Source organism: Symphalangus syndactylus, chromosome 19, assembly GCF_028878055.3.
Source record: "Symphalangus syndactylus isolate Jambi chromosome 19, NHGRI_mSymSyn1-v2.1_pri, whole genome shotgun sequence".
Lineage (NCBI taxonomy): Eukaryota > Metazoa > Chordata > Mammalia > Primates > Hylobatidae > Symphalangus > Symphalangus syndactylus.
This window is the reverse complement of record NC_072434.2, coordinates 75,149,789-75,156,905: the sequence shown is the minus strand read 5'-3', so window position 1 is coordinate 75,156,905 and position 7,117 is coordinate 75,149,789. Positions and strand designations below refer to the sequence as shown.

The 7,117-nt window shown below is 41.3% G+C and overlaps 1 pseudogene; it reads left to right on the top strand.

Annotated features, from left to right (window-relative positions):
- The first annotated feature begins 5,062 nt into the window (after window positions 1–5,062).
- LOC129458575 (small ribosomal subunit protein eS24-like) lies at window positions 5,063–5,469 on the top strand (annotated as a pseudogene).
- The last annotated feature ends 1,648 nt before the right edge of the window (window positions 5,470–7,117 follow it).

Sequence of the window (7,117 nt, the reverse complement as noted above, 5' to 3'; positions counted from 1 at the left end):
CACCATCAACTGGTACGATCTTTTTTTTTTTTTGAGACTGAGTCTCCCTCTGTCACCCAGGCTGGAGTGCAGTGGCGTGATGCTGGCTCACTGCAAACTCTGCTTCCTGAGTTCAAGCGATTCTCCTGCCTCAGCCTCCCGAGTAGCTGGGACTACATACAAATGCCACCACGCCTGGCTATTTTTTTGTATTTTTAGTAGAGACGGGGTTTCACCATGTTGGCCAGGCTGGTCTCGAACTCCTGACCTCAGGTGATGTGTTCACCTCGGCCTCCCAAAAAGCTGGGATGACAGGCGTGAGCCATTGTGCCTGCCCAACTGGCATAAACTTTTAACAGCTTTCTAAAACAGTCACATGTTCTCCTCTTATTTAGCTTCTAAAAAGCATTGTGTATCACTCAGCATTCTAACTAGCAGGAAAGAATTTTATTAAAGAGTATCAGGGAACTTAAAGAACACAGGAAGGTCAAAGCCAGGTTTTATAGCTGTGCCCCCAACAGAGCCAGACATGCTACACCACAAAGCATTCCAGAGAAAGAAACACTGCAGTGATACCCCAACTGTGGGCCTGGAGAGAACCATGGTCATGCTTGCTGTAAGGCTCCAACACTGTGTCTCCATCCTTCTTAGAAACAGGTCTGTGTGGTACCTGTTTCTTCTTTCCCCATTGAAGCTTCATGTGAATGTGTCTGATTGACCCAGGACACATGCCCATGCTTAACTGTACCAATCTTTGGTAGCAATGACAGTTCTTAGCTTTTAGAGGTAAGAAGCATCAGTCCAAGCTTGCAAATAAATGGACCATTCATTTGCTGGCTGAATGTTTGGCAGCCTACAAAATGATACATGGGTCATGGAATAAATATAAATGTCATAGATGTTTCTTTCCAGCCACATGGTAGAAGTCTTGCCCATCATGAGGAGGTGGGTTTCCAAAAGTTGCCAAGGTAGGATGGGAAAGAACATTTCTGGTTCCTGCTTTGGGGAGGCAAGGTAAAATAGCGGAGATTCCTCAATATAGGAAGAGTGGCCAGGAGATGTTGAGCAGTCAAAAATTATAACAAATGTAACTGTCACAAGATGACCAGAGGCAGCATTTTAATGTCTTCATATGGCTATTATTGAACTTCTAAAAATTACAGAAAATTGCTAATTGTAGACTCACAGGAGATCTGATAACAGAGCACCTTTTAGACTTCTCTAACCAGTGATGTTGGTTGACTTATCTTGTGAAAGAGTTCTCTGAAATAGCTGTCCAGCTCAATTGCAATACAGTTTCTCAGTTAGTTATTTCATAACCCGTTTGAAGCAGAGCTCAAAGCTCTCTACTCAGTGGGTGGCTGCATAATTGTTTTAGTTCATTTGTTAAACATTCTTGTTTTCCCTCATTTCTGTCCTCCTCCTTTGATATATACTCTGCAACTAGATCCTTAATGAATATGATTAATGCTTCCCATGGTGTGCAAGGGATGGAGGCTGTGATGTTGTTAAGTTGAAGACATGTCTCCGTTTCATGTTTCAGGGACTTAGACACTCAGGGATCAAGTTAACAAAAGAGCTCTTCAATTGCTTTATTTGAACAAATTTTGCCTGTCATCGTGCTCAAGGGGAGCTAGACAATAAGGAGGAAGGCAGAGGGCACAGAACAGGCAGGGTATATCGTGTATATTGTGTTAACCTACCAGCTCCCTGAGTCACCCACAAACCCTGAAACTAACTATAAATGTTTAAACACAGATGCTGTGGTTTAAATGTGTCCCCCAAAAAGCATATATTGGAAACTTAATTCCTAGAGCAACAGTGTTGGGGTCTAATGAGAGGTGGCTAGGCCATCAGGGCTCTGCCCTTACAGATTAATGTCATTATTATGGGAGTGGGTTCATTATCACGCATTTTAGTTTGTTTTGTGCTGCTATAAAAGTCTACCACAGATGGTAATTTATAAAGAAATTTATTTCTCACAGTTCTGGAGGCTGGGAAGTCCAATAACAGGGTGCCATTATCTGGTGAGGGCCTTCCTGCACATGATGGAAGTCACCCCATGGGTGAGAGAAAGGAGGAAGGGGGCCAAACTCAGCCTTTTATCAGGAACCTACTCCCACAATAACCCACTCCTTCAATAATAGCATTAATCTATTCATGAGCGCAGAGCCCTCATGACCTAATAACCTCTTAAAGACCCCACCTCTCAACACTATTACACTGGAAATTAAGTTTCCCCTATGTGAACTTTGGGAGACACATTCAAACCACAGCATTGTGGGAGTGGGCTTATCATAAAAGGATGAATTTGACCCTGAAAAGGATGAGTGTATGCCTCTTTCTCTCTCTCCCTCTCTTTGCCCTTCTGCCTTCTACCATGGTATGATGCAGCAAGAAGGCCCTTGCCAGATACCAAAGCCTCGATCTTGGACTTCCCAATTTCCAGGACTGTGAGAAGTACATTTCTGTTCATTATAAATTACCCATTCTGTGGCGTTCTGTTACAGCAGCACAAAATAGAGTAAGACAACAGACATCCCAAGACATATGGAAGACAGACTCTTGGAAACAACAAATCAGAACATATTCTTGTGAAGAGTAGTTACCTGTAGTGATCCCTTGTGAATTTTAGACATCATTCTTCTAGAGATCTCAGAGTGTTTTATAGACACTATCTCATCCACCCTTGTAATGTCATCTATAAGATAGTTATTCCCAAGCCTGGAAGAACTAAAGAACATTAGATCCATGCACTCTTAGATGTCAGAGGAGGTGCCAGTGAATCATCCCCTTTTCTGGGCTCTAACCTATACTGAGAATAGATACCAACCAAATTCAGTTAAATGTGTCAGGTATTTAGGGCTAGGTGGGTCAGTACAGCTTAGACCCAAGACTGAAAGGAAACGCCTTACTTCCTGCCCCTCTGAATTGAAAAGTGGTGACCAGTGAACAGTCTACCTGCCCTAACCCACTTTGCCTATCCCAAATATGTAAAGATTTTTGCCCTATGCTTTTTAAAGAGGTTTTATAATTTTAGCTTTTGTGTGTAAGCCTATATTCCATTTCTAGATAATTTTTGGATGTGATATGAGGTAGAAGTGATGATTCATTTTTTCTTATATATATCTGGTGATAGAAGTGCTTTTGAGCCAGTGACAGAGTAGAGCTGGGCTGGGCCTTACCAATGCATTTCCAGCAACAATCCTGAACTGCTTGTTTTATAAGGAAGCGGATGGTAAATGATCCAAGGAACTGAAAGAAAATCCCCAAATTTAGCAATACTGTCTGCTGGATTTCTAGTTAGTTTTATTTGAAGTTCATATATTTTACCCTCCCTTAACTTTTTTTTCTTATAATATGCATTCTGTTGAACCTCCCTTAACTTAGATAGATAGATAGATAGATAGATAGATAGATAGATAGATAGATAGATGAAATCAATTCACTTGTTTAAATGAATCCTGAAAAATATTATAAGACAATAAGCTAAACCACTTACAGGAGTTTTGTTAGGTACTGATCTTTTGTTCCTAACCCTGTTCCCAGAAAAAATTCCTATTTTCATGGGCAAAAATAGACCAGACACCTTTTTCCCCACCCCATGGTGCAATGGAATGCACAGAAGTCATGTTCAAATAAATCTTAGATGTTACAGAGAACAAAATAATCATGAAGTAGATAAACTGTTGGAAACTGAGGTGCTCTAACTCAACCTTTGCATCTTTGACTTATACATTTTTGTGTAGTTGTACACTTCTGATTATTATAATTTTGTCTTCAGATTAGTTATAAAATTTCACCCAAGGGGCAGAGATTTGTTGTTGTTGTTTTATGAAGAGTCCCAAAATTCTGCTTTAGAAAGAAAACAGGAATCCAGATGCATACAGCAACATTTAGAGTTCACACTGGGCATATACACAGCACGTACGTGTGAAGTAGGTACATATGAAACCTAAACAATTACTACAAGGTACAAAATTAAGCACCGAATGGATGGAATCATTAACAAGTGTTATGGGACTACAGAGGATACTGAGACTATGGTGCTCTAGGGTGGTCACGGAAAGCTTTTGGAGGATTTAGGCCTGATGTAGTCATTTAAGTTATGAAGAAGCCACCTCAGAAGGACCGGTGTGGGCAAGGGTGTAGAAAAGGAGCTGAGCATCATATGGTGGGACAGGAACTAGACTTTCGATGGGACCATGAGCAACATGGTTGAGACAGCCAGGAGTCAGAAAGCCTCCTATCCCTATGGGATGTTTCCCTGAATAAGATACAATTATAAGACACATGATTACTTTATATACCACTAACTAGAGATTTTGCCAATTAAACTATGACATACCATTGATTATAAGATGCACCCCAATTTCAAAGATGTTAGAATGTGTATGAGAAGGCATAAAAACATGGCTGGGTGTGGCCGCCAGCCACCAAAATGACCACAAATATCCTTCTGTCCTTGTGTGAACACCCTTCCATAGTACCCTCCCAGATCTGTGTGACCAATAGGATATGGCAGAAATGATGATGTACCAATTCCAAGATTAAGGTCAAAAGACACTGCAGCTCCTGTTTTGTTCTCTGTCTCTCTCATCATTGGCTTTTGAGGATACCCAGGGAACCTGTAGAGAGAGGCTCATGTGGTGAGGAACCGAGGCCCTGCAGAGAATGGAGACTTGCCAATAATCACACAAATGAACTTGAAAGTGCATTGTCCAGCCTTCATATGACTTCAGCCCCAGCTGAGGGTTTGATAGCAACCTCATGAGAGACCCTAAGAGAGAACCACCCAACTAAGCTGCCTATAAATTTCTGACCCTCAGAAACTGTGTGAAATAATAATTACTTAAATATTTCTTGTTTTGAGCTGCTAGTTTGGGGGTAATTTGTTACATAGCCATAGATAGAATTAATGAATACCACATAAAATGTGTATGTGTATACACTCACACGCACACACACACACATACACGTACTAGGTCAGTGTCAATCTGGTGCTCAGAAACAGATAGACTCATCTGATTTAAAGCATCCTCCTGAGTTTTCTTCCCTGGTTGCCTGCATATCACCTGCCATCATGAATGACACAGTAACTATCTGGACCAGGAAACTCAGGACCAACCAACTACTTCAAAGGAAACAAATGGTCATAGATATCCTTAACACTGGGAAGGCAACAGTACCTAAGACAGAAATTCTGGAAAAATTAGTCAAAATATACAAGACCACATTGGATGTCATCTTTGTATTTGGATTCAGAACTTATTTTGGTGGTGGCAAGATAGCTGACTTTGGTGTGATTTATGATTTTTTTGGATTATGTAAAGAACCATGAACCCAAACATAGACTTGCAAGACATGGCCTGCCTCCATGAGAAGAAAAAGACCTCAAGAAAGCAGTGAGACGAATGCAAGAATAGAATGAAGAAACTCAGGGGGTTGGCAAAGGCCAATGTTGGTGCTGGCAAAAAGCCAAAGGAGTAAAGATGCTGCAATGATGTTATCCACAGACATTGTGTGGATTAATAAACTAAAAACTTTCAAGTGAAAGAAAGGCATCCTACTGCTGCCACTTAGACCTTGAAATGCCCCAGAATCAGGTGGAGAGATTAGAACTAGGTAACCACAGTGGGACTCAGGTGGTGGATAACACGATTGCAAATGAGGATGGTTTACGGAAGCAAGATTGGAATGTACTGAGCCAAATCAAAGAGCCTTAATAGTAGAGACAGCTGTCTGCCTTTGTCCTGAAACATTTCCTCTTCTTAAGGAGCCAACTTCAGAACAAAGCCCCACAATATTTTATAGAAAGAATTAAGTGAAAATACTTGTACAAAGTGGGAAGCTCAAGGGTAGGTGTGGATTCAGGCATTTCTAGAACACCAGGACTTTGGGAAGATATAAATTAGTGCTCACTCCCAGAGGACCCTGCCAGCCAAGCTAATGTATTTTGACTTTATTGTACAAGCAGAAGGCAGCCACGACTGATTTCAGACAGGAGAGTTAGGTGGTAATAACAATGTTTGGAAGATTAAACTGGCCATGACATGTAATACAAATTTGAGTGAGAGAAGCTATGAAAGCCATGGCCAGTTTCAAATGCGAGGATATTATTAATAGTTTAGACCTAGATAATCCATCCTTTCTCATCCCTCTGGCCACTTGCCTAGCTCAGGGTCAAAGGTGAGCCTAACATCTCCATTCCCAAACCCCACCGCATTTAGAAAACCCTCTTCCTATAGCCACTCACTCTCTCACAAAAGTTCTTCTATAGAAATATCCTAGGGGATGGAGTCTATCTGAGCTAATACTGTGCCGCCATGCTGATGCTGCAGTCTCACCAATGTACCTGAATAGCCGTGAAGGTGATGATAGTGGGAAACCATTCACAACTACTGATTGGGAATTAAAGGAGAGAGATGCGTCATAGCTACTTACGAATGAGACAGGGTTGTGGATTTCTTTATTAAGTCGGGAGGTGGGAACATTTTAGCAAAGGAGACAATAGAAAGGAATAAAAAAATACAATAACTTCATCTCTGGGAGAATTCTCTCTCAGTTTCTACAAAATTACTTATCTATTCTTCATCCCTTCTTCTTTTTTTTTTTTTTTGAGACCAAGTTTCACTCTTGTCACCCAGGGTGGAGTGCAATGGTGTGATCTCAGCTCACTGCAACCTCCACCTCCCGGGTTCCAATGATTCCCCTGCCTCAGCCTCCCGAGTAGCTGGGATTACAGGTGCCTGCCGCCACGCCTGGCTAATTTTTGTATATTTAGTAGAGACGGGGTTTCACCGTGTTGACCAGGCTGGTCTTGAACCTCTGACCTCAGGTGATCCACCCGCCTCAGCCTCCCAAAGTGCTAGGATTACAGGTGTGAGCCACCGCGCCCAGCCCCATTCCTTCTTTTTGATCTTGTGGTTTCTGCTACTTGGTTCTATTATTTCATTACCCTTCCTTGTCGCCAGTTTGAAGATTATTATCTGCTCTATGCTTTGCCACTGTCTTCTCAATATAAATCTTAAGACCTAAAAACCCATGAATACATTACAATAAGTCAAGCTACATCCAAATCAAAGTACCCTAAGATTTACATATATTTGAGAAGTAAGCTCTTTATTTATGTAAGTAT